This window comes from Protopterus annectens, chromosome 1.part2, assembly GCF_019279795.1.
Source record: "Protopterus annectens isolate FY-2018-M chromosome 1.part2, PAN1.0, whole genome shotgun sequence".
Taxonomy (NCBI): domain Eukaryota; kingdom Metazoa; phylum Chordata; order Ceratodontiformes; family Protopteridae; genus Protopterus; species Protopterus annectens.
The window spans coordinates 181,177,767-181,194,498 of record NC_056727.1 but is presented as its reverse complement, the minus strand read 5'-3'; positions in this window follow the sequence as shown (position 1 = coordinate 181,194,498).

Here is a 16,732-nt window from a genome sequence, read left to right as displayed (position 1 = left end):
GTCAAAGTGATTATGCACATCTTCCTCCCTCAAAGCCCCTACAGATGACATACCAGAACCACCTAGGGCTCGTCTTCTCCTTTTCCTACTTAAATGCCAGTCTTCCTCCAGTCTAACTTCCTCATTTTCATCACACTCAATGCCCCCCACCTTTTCTATCTTGTTACATGATCTTTATCAGTATTTATATGATTAGTCAGGGAAGACACTAAACCAGAATATAGAACGTAGCACTGTTGTTCACTACCAGTTTCTAAAAAAACAGTTGAATGACAGGTATTCATACCAAAAGCCATGATTTCCTATTATCCACGTGAGTGTCAACAGCAGACCTAGCCAAAGAACATGCTGAATCAGTACTACTTAACAATTCATGGTTGTGATTCCCTAACTTTTAAAACTGTATTATAGGGAAATTTACTTTGAACACTCTCAGCCCAACATGTTCTCAAAGTAAATACAAAACCATGCAGCATAATAGCATTTGGGGGAAAAGGAAAAAAAACAAAAATAAAAACTGCTCACACCTCATATGTTATATGTGATCGTACCCCACGTTAGACAGATATGGTCATAAGAGATGTAAGTAACTATGTGGCCAACTTTTTTTGTATTCAGTCATGTTAATACCATTGTGAGAAAATTCTTCTGTCTGTCCCAGTTAATATCCAAGGGAATAACTGAATAACTTCAAGATCCAAAGAAGTCATCATACCACTGTGCTCCTACCTTTTCAGACTCATCATCGAAAAATGCCCCCTTTGGTATGTGGAAATCCAAGCATACTTCTCAACTGGAAAGGCCCCATTTGATTTTTTTGCCAAGAAAATTAAATGTCTTAAATCCTTCGACTATCTCAGTAGAGTAGCACATCTGCCCTTATACTCAGTAATCCACCAGCTGCTCTAAGGTGACCTTTTGTCTTACTTTCTGAGCCACAAAAGACCCAATCCTGTTTCACATCCTATTTCTGTATAAAACTGCTGGCTGTACAAGCGTCTGTACAACAAACCTAAATCTACACCAATAAATGAAGACTCACTGGAGTGATAAGTGTTTAAGTGAATGCATTCCCAGCCTATGACATAAGTTACTTCTACAGGTCAAGCAAAGTGCTACTTTCCCTGCTTTTTTGCCTTTAAGGCTAGTTTTGATGATTGGTTGAGTAGACACAAATTTACATCAGGGTTATCATGTACCACCCTGCACCATTTGTTAGGTGAGCACTATTAAGTGCCTTTTTAAAAGTTCAAGAACTTTAAAGTGTCTACTTAAAGGTGAATCCAACTAGGCACCTTGTGGTTCCTGTGACTGCTTGCCTAGTATTGTTCCTATGTGCCCATGTTCCTTTCACGTCATCCAAGACCTTTTGACACTATGGGACCCACAGCCGAAAACACACCCTATCTACTTATCCAAGGGAGACAAGGATGAGTGTTGGTCTCTTCCCCTGAATTTAGTGATGAGGGAAATGGTAAAAACAGCATGTAGGAATTCCCCTACAACATGACACATATACCAATGCCTCCTCTTTGCCCTGCTGCGCTACGCATAAGGGAGCAGCAGCAGCATTCTTCCAAATGGCAAACAGATTGGTCTCCAGGGTGTTCCAACACATGGAAGACCAGGACCAGGCATGATTTTCAATACTCAGCCTTTTTAAGTAGACTGAAAAAATAGCTCAGGAAGTCTGCTAACATATTCCTTTCCTCAGAATAACCACTGGCAGAGTGATGTCTCTGTTTATGGCTCAATGCCAGACTTGCACCAGCTCGCTGCACAGGGGGTATGACTGCATGTCCCCTTGATTATTTAGATACTTAATAATAGGACTGGCTGTCAACTGAAACAGTAAATACCTCAAAAGTAGTGGTCAGGAGGAACTGATAGAGATTGTATAAATTAAAATGCTTTCCCTAAAATTAAAATGTGTGCAGTAAAGAAAATAAATAATATGGCTTGTGTTGCAAGAACAGTTAAGTGATGACCTTTTACTAAAAAGATTTCTTGTAAATGTTCATTTATTTATTTATTTTATTTATTTATTTAAATTTGTTGACCGGGAGTGTCCGACTGGACATAGGTCCATTTTCAGAGGAGGCCCGGGGAGAAAAGCTCCACAGTAAAATAAACAGACAGTAGATACATTGGATTACATAGCGATTAACACATTAACATAGCAATTACTTACAACATATTTACAGATGAAGAACATAGTACATCAGTAGACAACTAGAATCTTTATCTGTGAAGTACATAGCAGACATTAACAAATGTTACAATGAGAAGTTCCTGCTGTATAATAAGTACTAGGCTTATGAGCATCTGAGCTTGCTATAATCAAGGTAGTTAGTGGAGTGGAGAGAAAGGTAGTGGTTGGATGGGGTGGATGATATTAGAGTGGGAGTTGCAAGGGCATAGCCAGCATGTTTTTAGGTGGCTTTTAGTAAAGTTTTGAAGTGGGTGCATGATGGTACGGAGGTAATTGCGTGTGGGAGTGAGTTCCATAGTTTGGCTATGGTGCAAGAGAATAGTGCTTCACCAGCAGAGTTATTGGCTTTAGTGATCTGCAAGTGATTTTTGTTGCTGGATCTTAGTGGTCTGGTGGTGCGATAGGGTTGGAGTAGATTCTGGAGGGATGGGACATTTAGTGGATGGTTTATTAGTTTGTGGGTGAGTGAGAGTTGATACCACTGAAGGAGATGAGGGAGTTCAAGCCAACCCAGTTCAGCAAGTGAGAGACAGTGGTGACTATGGTAGGATGCCCCTGTGGCGAATTTGGCGATTTTCTTGTAGCAGGTCTCTAGCTTGTTTAGATCACATTGCCTTAGGTTGGTATATATTGGAGAGGCATAAAGTAGGGTGGAGATAAGGTGGGAATTTGCTTCAGCTTAGATATTAATAACATATAGCTGTGGGCTTACTATAAATGGCATCCTGTTATAGAAAAAAGGATGTTGACTTTCTGTGAGCTTTCAGATGCAGAAATAAATGAAATAAAATACAGACATTTCAAGTGATGCAGAGATACTTTTTGTGAAGTCTTCAGATATAGCAAGGAAGAAAATAACCAAAGAAGGACATAAATCAGAAATCAATCATGCAAACCAGAAGAACAAGTCACAAGGACATTAAAAATAACATTGGTTGACATTTAAAAGAATATATAAACTGGACAGCATCTTCACTTTTTAGAGACATTTTTGGACTGAGTGAGCATTAGTCATTACTTTGTGTCTGGCCGTGTTATAACAGAATTGAAATAACTCTGACAGTATTAACTGTTTGGCAAGAATTTGTACTAATACAAATAAATATTAATGGATACAGTAATATGGTGTCTGTCTGGTTAGATGCTAATAATATTTTACAATGGTGAGCCTAGCCCACTGGCTGTGAGCCTAGTCCACTGGCCACAACCTTTTTTTATCCGTTTTCAACAGTTAATTTTTCATAAAGGCCTTAAATTTTCCATGAGTTCAAAAGATTTACAGTTCCAGTGCATCAACAGATCAACAGTTCTAGTACTTCGTTGGTGGATACAGAGTGATGCTGTAGAAGCTGTCCTGCCACGTTCCACCTTCAATTCATCTGTTGAAGGACACTGTCTTCTAAGTGTCTTCAGCCTGATCACTTATTTGTCATCTATGCACAATATGGTAAATTCTTTATTTAGTTATAACATGGATGCCAGTACAGACAGTTAACTTTACAATGCCGACATATTGTATATATAAATTTACATGGTTTAAACCTTCTGTGTCAGACATGAAATGTAAATCTGAAATGTTTAATGTTAAAAATTTAGATAGTTGTGTTTGTAAATGGATAAATGCCTATAATCCATACATAAAATGTATAACAATTCATAAACACTGTTTTTTATGTGGAAGTAACTTTCCAAACGTATGTCTATCTTGTCACAGGAGTCTAGTATGTAAGCCATACCATAATATATATCCTGTTCTGATAAACAATCTGTTTGATTCTAGCGTTGTTAGTTCTTCACATGTACAACAGTTAAATGTACCTTCTGCAGTCACCCAAATCTCATACAGTACAAATGTATGCAATTATTGTCAGTAATGTAATACACTACTTAAAAATGTTATTTATAATAAATGTTGCACATGCACAGAAAGAAAGAAAAAAGTTCTAACATAGTAGAGTGCGCTATTAATATTAACCTTTTAAAGAAAAGGTTTTCACAGCTTTTCAACATTTCCCTAGGGACAGTAGTAAGGGACAATAATGCCATTTAGAGGAACAGACTCAGCATAGAATTCAGACGTTAAATAATGACATTTCTGGTTTAATGTAACAATCAGATAAAGCCCAACAACATTTACAAAGGGCACATACTACAGAGGTTAATCTCAAAAGACAGTTACAAAAAGCTCAGCAAAGTTTACAAGGGGTACAAAATACACCAATTCACATTGTGCAGGGTTCAACAGAAATGACAGTTATTTCTCCTGTTGCTATATATCAATACTCTTGTTTATTGCAGACTGTCTCAGTGGCAAGAGAAGAAAGGAATTTTGTTTCAATATGTTGGCATTTAAACAATGGTTGATATACACTGTGTGGTCTATTTGAAATGATGCTTTATTTAAATTTTTTTTTGTATTTACATATGCCAGTTTGGGTCAGAAAGGGATTCATCGACTGTGTTGGCAAACCCCTAAAACATGCTCCAGTACTACGTGAGTTATAGGCATTGATTCCCGAAATGATTTACAGGGAAAATTTAGTATTGTCAAAATCAAAGCACATAAAAAAATGTAATACAGAAGAGGCTACAGTAAATGCTTTGGCAGATGTCAAAGCAAAGCAAGCAGCTGAAACAGGTGAGTGTCTGGACTCGCATCACTGTTTTAAACACAGACAGATAAATTAAAAAACTATCTGAAAATGATCAGACAGACAGTCTAAATAGCATGACAGAAAAAAACAAAATAATGTTTTAGTCAGGCAAGATGGTATGTTGAAGCAATTCCGTCAGACAGTTAATGACATTCTGCAAAATGCAGATGCAGCTTTAAAATCAGTTTCTGCCAGGCAAATAGATACAGACTCAGAGATTACATATCTCAAACTCCACCTGAAGCAAGAGAAAAGCCAGAGTGCTAGACAGTTTAAAAGAAGTATGCAGTATTGCAGATGCACATAGGAAATGCACAAAAACAGCTTGTAGACTATGTGGGGAAAGGAAGGGGACGTAATACATGGTCTGATGAAAAAAACACAGGGGGAACATGAGCAGCTTCTGCTCCACCAGGGTTACAGACAGATACACAACGAAGTTCAGAAAAACAGGTGATATGTTTTACTTGTAAGAAAATAGGCCACGTTAAACAGGATTGTCCATATTATAAAAAAGAGAAGGAAAGTCAAATGCAAAAGGGTATCTATTCAGATAATAGTGCTTCTTCAAAACCCAAAAAATCAAGATAAAGAAAATACATTAAGGGAGAATCAGTCACAGGAACAAACACAGAGGGATACAGAAAATCCACCATATAATCTCACACACGGTGCAAGTCAGGAATTAAAACATGAAATTGAAAGTACAAAGTTCACAATAGACACAGTCAACAAGCAACAGAACATGCAGTCTGTGTAATCAGACATACCCAGGAAAACAGATCAGAATGTGCACCCCACCCAAGTAACCTTTTTCACAAATTTTAAATGTGGAAAGGACGGGCGCCCATTAGTGGACGTATGGGTGGAGGGGACACTATGGAAAGATGTCCTGCTTGATACAGGGGCAGCAGTCTCAGTCACTAACAGTTACCTGTAAATCAGGTAAAAAAAATCTTAAATTCAAGGCTTTGATGGCAGCACTTGCATGGCCATAATCAGTAAGCCAGTTAAAATATGTTATGTTTCACAGAAAATGGATCTTCAATACAGGGTACATTTCTTATGAATTCCAGTTGCAGAACAACAATCCTTTCGGTTAATATTCTTGGCAAACTGGGAATAGTAATTGATTTCAATAACAAGGTTTTATGGTCAACCACAGAGGAAGACAGTTAAAATATGGCTCAGCAATTTCCTTGCTTTGTAATTGTCGTAACTATAGAAAAGACATTACCAAGAGACATTCACAACTGCAGGATAAATGGGAGCAAATCATATCACAATTTCAGCCCTTATGGGCTACATCAAAGACAGACTGTGGTAAGTCAGCAGTACCAGTGAGTGTAGGTAATCCTTCGGATTACATTCCTCCTTTTCAAAGGCAATATCCAATCCCCAAAGAGATGGGAGAGGATATGAAGAGGTGTATAGAACAATGGGAACAGGTAAATCATAAATAGAAAGGAGCATATATGAAAATAACCTGCAAACATCAGGGTACAGAGAAAAAGGAGGTAAGCAATAAACAGAAGGAAGGACAAACCCCTTGCCTTACTGATAAGGGTAATTATAAACATTATCAGTATAATAAAAATGGTAAATTATGATCAGTAGAATATGGGGATAATCCTCCCTATAACCCAGATTATAGCAGGCAATAGACATTAAAGCAATAAATTAACAAAACACAGGTTATCAGTTGGCAGCAAGTACATGGATGTTTTAAAGCAATGCAAGACAATGTTAGTATACAAAACTCAATGTTAATTAATTAAACAAAGGGGACAGAAAAAGACAGAAAAAATAAATATTACTTTACTAGTTTGATAAGCCAAGATGGATTCAGAATAAACACAGAAATAACCTGCAGATATACGGATACAGTGTAAAGTTAAAGTTAATACAGATACAGTAAATACATTTACAGTAATGCAAATGGTATATGCAAAACTAAAAAATGCAATTAAATGTTGAGTATGTAAGTCCACATCTACGTCTGGAAATAGAGTAACATTTAAGACAGTACCTATGACAAATCCTAATTAACAAAAGGTTCTATGGTAACAAGAGAGGGCCCCCCCCTGACACACACACACACACACATTAAAAGAACAGTATGTCTCCAAAGGCAGCTTATGCATACAGCAAACAGGATCAATATTGGTAAAAAAGTGACTGTAATGTCATATTTTCAAAAGAATGTCTTACATAAAATATAACAGCAAACAGTCTTATAAACAAACTAGTACAGCAAGAACATCATTAGTCAGACTGGTGTAACTGCCATCCTGGAAATAATACACAGAAATACATACAGGTAGAGATTCATTAAAAAACTTAATAAAAACTTAGACAAATAGCATTTTTTAGCTAATAAAAATCCAAGCAAAAGCAGCACATCATGTTGGTTCATAAAAATCACTGTAAGTTAATAACAGTCAAACAGTATCAGTACAGTAACAGTTTAACAGTCTTAGGAAAGTTTAAATTTGTTTCTATAATAGCAATCTATGGACAGGACAAGGCAATCTAAAAAAATGTACATACAAAAGCAAATGCAAATAAAACAGTTGCAAAGACAAAATGGGGAGAGATGCTCACATATAATAGATCATGAGAACAGGGACATCATGATCGGATACCTGATTTCAATATATTTCTGGACATGCAAAATTTGTTTGCAAAGGCAAGTAACAAGTCAAATTGTTGGGTTTTTAGCCACATTCCCTACCGAGGGAAAATGCCATTACATGCAGTCCCTGTAGAGGTTACACATACAGGTTTTATGTCTAAAGAATTTTATAAAAATAGAGTTGTAAAATAGCCATAAAAAAACATTCACAGTTGATGAAAATAGAAAGAAATACTCTGTTTTCAAAAGAAAGGGACAGTCAGAGTTGCTACTTTACACCAATTCTGGTCATGTGAAAAAGCTGGAGTATAAAATAAAAACAGCATGGGAGATAACATATAATACTTCTTTTAAGGAAGAGATGAAAGAGGAGAAATTCTATTACATAGAGTATGCAGTTCCAATAATGAGAATTACTCACACATTACCAGAGGACATGATAAAAAAATCACCAGAAAATGAGGGAGGTTCATGATAAAAAAAATAGGAAAAGATTTTAAAACAGCTGGACATAGGAAATGGTGTTATTTCAGGAGCTGAAATTTTTCACTGGTATGGTGTCACTTAGGCAATATGAGAAGTTACAAAGTTGATAGCAAATGTAACTTATGGAGCTATCTCAGATAATAACAGAGGAGATGTGTTATAAACTGTCAAACAAGTAACTGCTGTTAACAATGAAGAAAGGCTATTAAGTACAGAGGATCACATTTTCCTGTAAATTGCTTTTTTAAATATTCTTTTACCAAAACAATAATATAATTAAATGCATGCTGCAATGCAACAGAAATATGTTTGTTTCTAATACAAGGTTTTGCCTTGTAAAGCAAGGGTTAACATGATTTTGAAATAAATGCTTCTGTGTAACTGCAAGGCTGACAACTTGCTTAAGCAAGCATAAAAGCAGTTAAGAATAAATAATAATGGTTATGTGTCTGACACCTGCGAAAATAATAAAAGTATTAAACAAGTAACAGCCATTGGTAATATAACATTGTATGAAGAAATAGCATTAAATGCAAGGGATCCATATGTTGCAACGGACCAAGGAATTCAAAGTACTGAAGATTGTATTGTACTGTAATTTGTATTATATTTTTTTTGGTTTTAATTAAAAAGGGGGAATTGATAGATATTGTATAAATTAAAATGCTTTCCCCACCTGTGGTGGTGGTGCTGCGGTAGCATTGTCGCCTCACAGTAAGAGGTTGTCCTGTTCGATTCTCAGCTAAAACGTCTTCTGTGTGGAGACATGCGTGAATGGGCGTACCTTCGTTGAAGGTTGTGCGTCAGGGCTGGCAACTCGGTATGTAAAAATCTACTGCCAATCATTAGCGGACCGGAGTTCCGCTGTGGCGACCCCCTAACCGGGAAAAGCCGAAAGATACAACAAAATGCTTTCCCCAAAATTATACTGTGTATGCAGTAAAGAAAATAAATAATATGGCTTGCTTTGCAAGAACAGTTAAGTGATGACCTTTTATTAAAAATATTTCTTGTAAATGTTCAGCTCAGATAGTAATAACATGTAGCTGTGGGCTTATTGTTAATGGCATCCTGTTATACAAAAAAGAAAGTTGACTTTCTGTGAGCTTTCAGATGCATAAATAAATGAAATAAAATACAGACACTTCAAGTGATGCAGAGATGACGTGGAGATACTTTTTGTGAAGTCTTCAGATACAGCAAGGAAGAAAATAACCAAAGAAGGACATAAAACAGAAATCAATCATGCAAACCAGAAAAAGTCACAAGGACATTAAAAATAACATTGGTTGACATTTAAAAGAGTATATTATTTATTTATTTTTATTTATTTACATTTGTTGACCGGGAAAATCTGACTGGACACAGGTCCTTTTCAGCAGAGGCCTGGGGAGAAAAGCTCCACAATAAAAACAATTAAAAACAATTAATTACAAGTTACAAGAAGTATAGGTAGGTTTTATTTAACAATAGTAGTAAACAGTTATAGTTCAAAATGAAATTATTTAGTTAAATGGTACAGCACTTATATCACTGGTGCTATAAAGACTAACAAGTATTTTAATAGCTGAACTAGCAGTTATGATCCTTGAATAACAGTGGCTAAGATTACAGCTGAGATATAGATTTACAAGCAATGTATTTGGCTGCAATCTGAGGTAGTTAGAGGGGTGGAAGGGATTGGAGAGGTTGGGGTAGAGATTTTAGAGAGGTTTGTTACAGGGGCATGTCCAGTGCTCTTTTAGATGAGATTTTAGAGCAGCTTTGAAGTTAGTGTGTGATGACACAGACATTATAGTGTGAGGAAGGGTATTCCATAATTTTGCTATGGAGTAGGAGAAGAGAGCTTCTCCAGCAGAGTTCCTGGTTCTAGTTACCTGTAATTGATTTTTGTTGCTGGAGCATAGTGGTCTGGTGGTATGATAGGGTTGGAGTAGATTTTGGAGGGAGGGGACTTTTAGAGGATGATTTAGTAGTTTGTGGGTGAGTGAGAGTTGGTACCATTAAAGGAGGTGAGGGAGTTCTAGCCATCCTAGTTCAGTAAGTGAGGTGCAGTGGTGGCTACGGTAGTTTGCGCTAATGACAAACTTTGCTATTTTGTTGTAGCAAGCTTCGAGTTTACCTAACTCACTTTGCCTTAGGTTGGTAAATATTGGAGATGCATAGAGTAGGGTGGAGATAAGGTGGCTATTTGCAACTGAAATCTTGTCTGTTTTGGTGAGGAATTGCTTATTTCTGTATAAAGCTCCGAGCTTATTGTGTACTTTTTTTATGGTTAATGAGATGTGGATGTCAAACTTGAGGTTATTGTCAATTTCAATTCCAAGTAGTTTGGTGTGGTCTGTTGGGGGGATAATGGTGTTGTCATTGGCTTTAATATTAAATTGGTGGATGTTTAGATTGTGTTTGGTGGGTTGGAAGATGAGGAGTTTTGTTTTGCTTGGGTTAAGTATTAATTGCGCATCTGAAAGCCAAGTTTCAACTGAAGAAAAGGCTTCCTGTATGGTCTTTTGAAGTTCAGGTAGGGAGTGGGCTGAGCAGATGATGGTGGAATCATTTGCGTACTGTACAAGAGTGGCTTGTTTGGTAGCAGAGGCTAGATTATTAGTGAATATGGAGAAGAGTAAGGGTCCGAGGATGGATCCTTGGGGAACACCTATTGAGACAGGGAGTTGGGGGGATATATCATTATGCCAAATAATGATTGATGGCGGTCAGTCAGGTAGCTCTGGAACCAGTTTATGACAGATTGAGAGAAGGATAGACTATTGACGACAGTGATGAGTTGTTTATGAGAGACCATGTCGAATGCTTTAGATAGGTCTAGAAAAGTTGCAGAGCTGAAATAACCATTGTTTTTATGTTGAAGGATTGTATTAGTGAAAGCAAGTAAGGCAGTGGTTGTGCTGTGGTATGGTCGGAAACCATGATGGGTGTTAGATAGGAGGTTGTTAGCAAGGAGGTAGCCTAGAACCTGAGAGTGAATGCATCTCTCAAGTATTTTTGATAGAGGAAACAGAATTGTTATGGGCCGGTAGTTGGTGAATTCTGTGGAAGGCGCACCTTTGTGGAGGGGGATAATGTGGACTATATATATATATATATATATATATATATATATATATATATATATATATATATATATATATATATATATATATGCATATGTATATATATATATGTATGTATATATATATGTGTATATATATATATATATATATATATATATATATATATATATATATATATATATATATATACATATATATATATATATATATATATATATATATATATGCATATATATATATATATATATATGTGCATATATATATATATGTATATATGCATATATATATATATGTATATATATATATGTATATATATATATATATATATATATGTATATATATATATATATATATATATATATGTATGTATATATATATATGTGTGTATATATATATATATATATATATATATATGTATATATATATATATATATATATATATGTATATATATATATATATATATATATATATATATATATATATATATATATACACATTATATATATGTATATGAACTGGACAGCATCTTCACTCTTTGGTGATGTTTTTGGTCTGTGTGCATTACTCTGTAGTTATATGTGTCTAGCTGTGTTATAATAGAATTGAAATAACTCTGACAGTATTAACTGTTTAGCAAGAATTTGTACTAATACAAATAAATATTAATGGATAAAGTAGTACGGTATCTGTCTGGTCTCCTGATAATAACACTTTACAGGGACATGCATAGCTCCAGCTGGCTGATAGAACCACCACTCTACGTTTACCATCTGCTTTGGATGCTGGAGAAGTCAAGATGGGTTCCCTACTTTGCCAGCAAGGTATCCGGTGTTGGGACCTTTGACTGGTTTAGCTTCACTACAGAGACACCCATCTTGAGTTTAGTGGAGATTATCCACCCTTCCAGAGCCTGTTGAAGAGGGTTTGACATCAACAAATCTACCAATTTCATAACTATATTAACTGGCAAACCACAGTCCATTGCAACATCCACATTCTAAGACACTACAAATATGTCAGACATTAAATGCATAAAGTGCAAGAGGGTTTGGGCCTGAACAGTCTATTATACCTTATCTCAGGCTGCCATACACTTGACTTCATGTGGTCTCCCCATGCAAAGAAACAATAGATACTGATAATGCTGGAGGCATCTAGCTCTGTTCTAGTGGGCGCAATCCACTGACATTGAATTAGTGGACATCTCTCAATGTGTGGTCATCACTATGACTGCAACCCGGGGAACATCCACTATAATGTTACTGCCATGAGATTCTTCAATGGGGCCACCTACAGAAATCCACCCAGGTAGGTGAATGCATAGAGTTTTATCACCTGCAAAGCTTCTGCCATAACAAACATTTTTGCAAATACTCTAGGAGCTAAGGATAGACCAATCATCAGCACTATAAAATGTAAGTAGTAACCCACAGAAGCAAACCAAAGGCCTTTTTAGTGTGGGTACTAGATGCTGTGTCAGAAGACATCATCCTTAACAAGTGACACCTTCCAGTAGCTCTGCAGAAACAAAGGTATGACCGCAAGACAGTCTTCATCCAAGACTTGACATAATGGATGTGTTTGTTGCAGTTGCTGAAGTCCGGGATGAGAAGGAAGTATTTTGTTTTACCTGGAACTAAAAAGAAACAGTAACAGATGTCCTGTTTTCATTCCAAAGAAATGGGAGTCTTATTTGCCCTTGTTTACCTCTCTGAGTAGTACAATTTAGGCCTACCTCAGAAGCTCTCTGAAGATGACTGTGTACTTAAGCAAAGCTCTTTCTGGGCTTCTGGAAGGTCTAAAAGCTGTAAGACATGGACATCCATCACCACACTAAGAACCCACAGTTTCTTTGTAAATCTTGCCTAAGGTGGTGGAATTGAGCTCAGAGAACTGCCCTCAATAACAGCTTAGCTTATAGGACTGTGGCTACTGGGCAAGCAAGGTCACCTTTTTGGGCAATATGATTGGCATTACAGGGGAAGGATCATCTTTGTGTGTGTAAGGAAGGAGGTACAAAATATTCGTAGGGGACTGGTCAGGCCTAGAAGGAAACGCGTCTTAAGGGTCATAAAAGCCCTCTACCATAGTAAGGATCTGCTTTCTCTTATAAAGATCATCGATCAGCTATGTAAGTGGGCCAAAGAGAAGCTCTCTATGGAAGGTGGACTCTAGAATGGCCTGCCAAAGCTCCTCTTAAAAAAAAAATATCTGCCATGCCATCTTATGCAGACACATACTAAAAAAATATGCACTTGACACAGCTTCACAGCAAAGTTACAGTGAAGTACAAGAAGGCCAGCCATAGAAGCCACAGACAGACTACTCATCTTCTAATAGCCCAGACATAGAGATTAAAGCCATTCCAACACCTGATCCACTATGGAACACTAGAATTCGGAAAGATGAGACAAATAGCAGAGAGATGTAAGACTCATTATGCCAGAAGAAAATACTTTGCCCACCATGTTCAGGGCTTCAGACTCCTTGCAGGCAGGAGCAGCATGGCATTTGGTTTTACATTTTATTTACTTTTTTTATTTTACTTTAAGCTAAAATTATTTTATTTTTCCATCTGTGGAACTCAATGTAAATCATACTGTCCATGCCTGAAATTCCAGCTCGACTGATTTTTTTAAAACAATCCAGCAATCCGCTCATAATTCTTTGTAGTATATGTTGCTTTATCATCAGAATTCATACTTGTTTTTTAATAATATGTTTCCAGTGCTCATTTCAGACATATTACTCAGGTATGGCATGCTTTAGAAATACATTCATTTTCAGACACATTAATTGTATCCCTAGATTTAAAATTCATAAAATTCGGGTCCCCATATTTTCTGCTTTTCTTGTTTAGGAACAAGTCAGGGAACCTGTTCAGGTTTAACACTAGACAGACAGCAGAAATAACACATATTATCCTGCTGTTGTACAGCTTGTACTGTTATTCTGCTGCACCAATTTGTCTTAACTTTATTCTCTTTCAGAGTGGTGCTTAACATTTGTTAAGGTAAGGTCTCACATATTCTCATTCTTTAGCTTGGGTTCTTTTTTAACTTATAACTCTTCCAAATGTGCTCCACTCCAAATGTACACATGTTGTCATGATGCTCCTTTTATCATTCTGCCTGTTCCATGAAATATGCTTAGTGGGAAATGGGACAATATGGTTAGTGAGCAGCGCTAAGCTGATCATCACTCTAGATGAAGCAGCGAGCCAAGTCAAGAAGACTGTCTAAGCCTGCGTCAAGGAAAGTGACTGTTATACAAAAAGTAGAAATGTAAAAAAAAGAACAAAAATAAGAAACTAGAAGCTGCAGATGGACCAAGGGGGTGATACTGTGCCAGAAAAAAATCTTAATGTTTCTGTTAAACTCTAAGTCAGAGTCTGTGCACGTGTTTTTCTACCTGAAAGTTCATCTTTCAGGGATATAATTTCTTTGTGCTGTAGCATGTGCAGTTAATATTTTTGCCATTAGATGTACCGGTAAGCAATGCATTCTTTTTATGTTTAAATGTCTAACAGAAATAACAACATATAGTTTACTGTCTTGCATTTGTCTTTGCATACTGCCCTGGATACTACACTGCAAAAAAACAATTAATTCTAAGCATTTTAACTCCAGTGAAACTGGACCCCCCAGGTTTGCAGTTTGCATCACAATTTGGTGCAAATTCCATATCATAGTTGGATGTTCTGATTTGTAAAGATACAACCAGTAAATGCTACAATGCACGTATATATAGAAAAGAAACTTATTCTTATAGTTTCTTGCACTTTTCTAGCTGTCACCCCTACCACCAGAAAAAGTCAGTAGTAAAAGGACAGTTGGTCAGGGCAGCTAGGATGACTTCCCTAGATAGAGACTTCTACTTAGAATGTAACAGCTTGAAGGAGATGTTCACTAGGAGGGGTTACCCTATACAGATGTTGAATCTGCTTATTGAAGAGGTGATTCACAAGCATGCGAATGGAGTGTACAAACCAATTTTAAGTCAAAATTGAATTGATACACCCACTGATACTATAGGTATACATATTGAAGGGAACACCGACAGTAATGTACTCCAGAAGTTTAGTAATTTTAATAATTTCATTATTTCATTCAGTGTAGATGCTCTTGACTTATGTGGGATCATCAGGAAGAACTGGGACCTACTATGGTCAGACACCTTTATAAGTAAGAAAGTGGCTCAGACACCTAGAATTTCCTTCAAAAGAGGAGCCAGTTTAAAAAATCTAGTTGAAAGAAACTCTAATACACTAGTCAGTAGATGTGGGATGTATAAATGTGGTAATGGTCAGTACTGTAATACTCAATACACCACCAGATTTAGATTAAACTGCCAGTCTAAAGGGGTCATATACCTAGCCCAATGCCAAATGTGTCCTGCATTCTATATATGGAAAACAGATAGGAAATTGTGGAAAAGAATATATGAACATCTATACCACATTGGCAAATTGAGCGAAGACAGTGCCCTAGCTATACATATCCGCGAATACATGGATCACAGGTTTTTGTTCAGGGCAATAGACCAAATTGTACCCAATAACATGGGGGGGGTCCTGTTTCACTGGAGTTAGAACATTTAGAATTAATATGGCAGTTGAACACCAATGCAGGTCAGTATCCAGGTCTAAATGAAAGATGTTCTATTGTATGTATTCTGAAATTAAAAAGCCTTACTAGATAGGGTTTTACGTATATAATTCATGTAAAGTATGTATTAATTGTACATAAGATCTTAAAAATCAACAATACTAGGAATGCACATGGGTTTACAATGTCATTTTAGTATTGTAGATATTTGGTACTTATAAAGTACAAAAACCTTTGTAGGTATTTTATGGTATATATGAACATTTAGTATTGTTTCTTCTGTAGGGTCAGGGCTTGAGTTTTGCATGTGGGTGTGTCTAAATGTGTTTGTGACCCTTTTGTAGTCTTTAGAAACTGCAGTTTCTATGAGTATTAGTTTTCAATTTGTTGTCAAGAAGAATGAAATTAACTGATTAACTAATATTGGTTAATTACCTAACTAATTAACTACTGCTCACTGACTACTTAAAAGGGCATGCTCTCAATGTTGTTTTTATCTGAAGAAGTCACAGTATTCACTGTGACGAAAAGTGTTTAATTTTGGATTAAACTGCTTGTTCTTACGTTTTGTGTTTGGTGCCTTCCTTCCTGCAACCAGTTTTCAGTTTTAAATGGAAGTCTGAAGACATACTGCCTACGTAATAGAATTGTACAAAATAATCCATGCTTTTTGTTAGGTAAGATGATAATGGAGGGTGTGAGAGCAATTGCTTATAGCAAGTTTTGTGCTACAATAGAAACAAAGATTAAAAATCTCAGCTGAATTTTAGGGTAATTAAACTAGAAATAGTTTTACCTGCTACAGTCTGGTTGTAGCTCTCCTACTAGTAGTTAATTTATTCATTTCTAGAAGACGTTCTGATTGGAAACAAATAGTATACATTTCTTGGGAAGTGATCAGATTTTACATTCTTGGTTTGCAGTATGCATTTGTTTCTCATCTCTCTGTAGTGTTATAAGGATAAATTTCATAGTTATGCCTTTGTATTATTTGGCAAATTACACAAACATGATGGGAGCTTACAAAAAGAAGTAGCCAGCTGCTTTCTATATCAGTCTCAAAAAT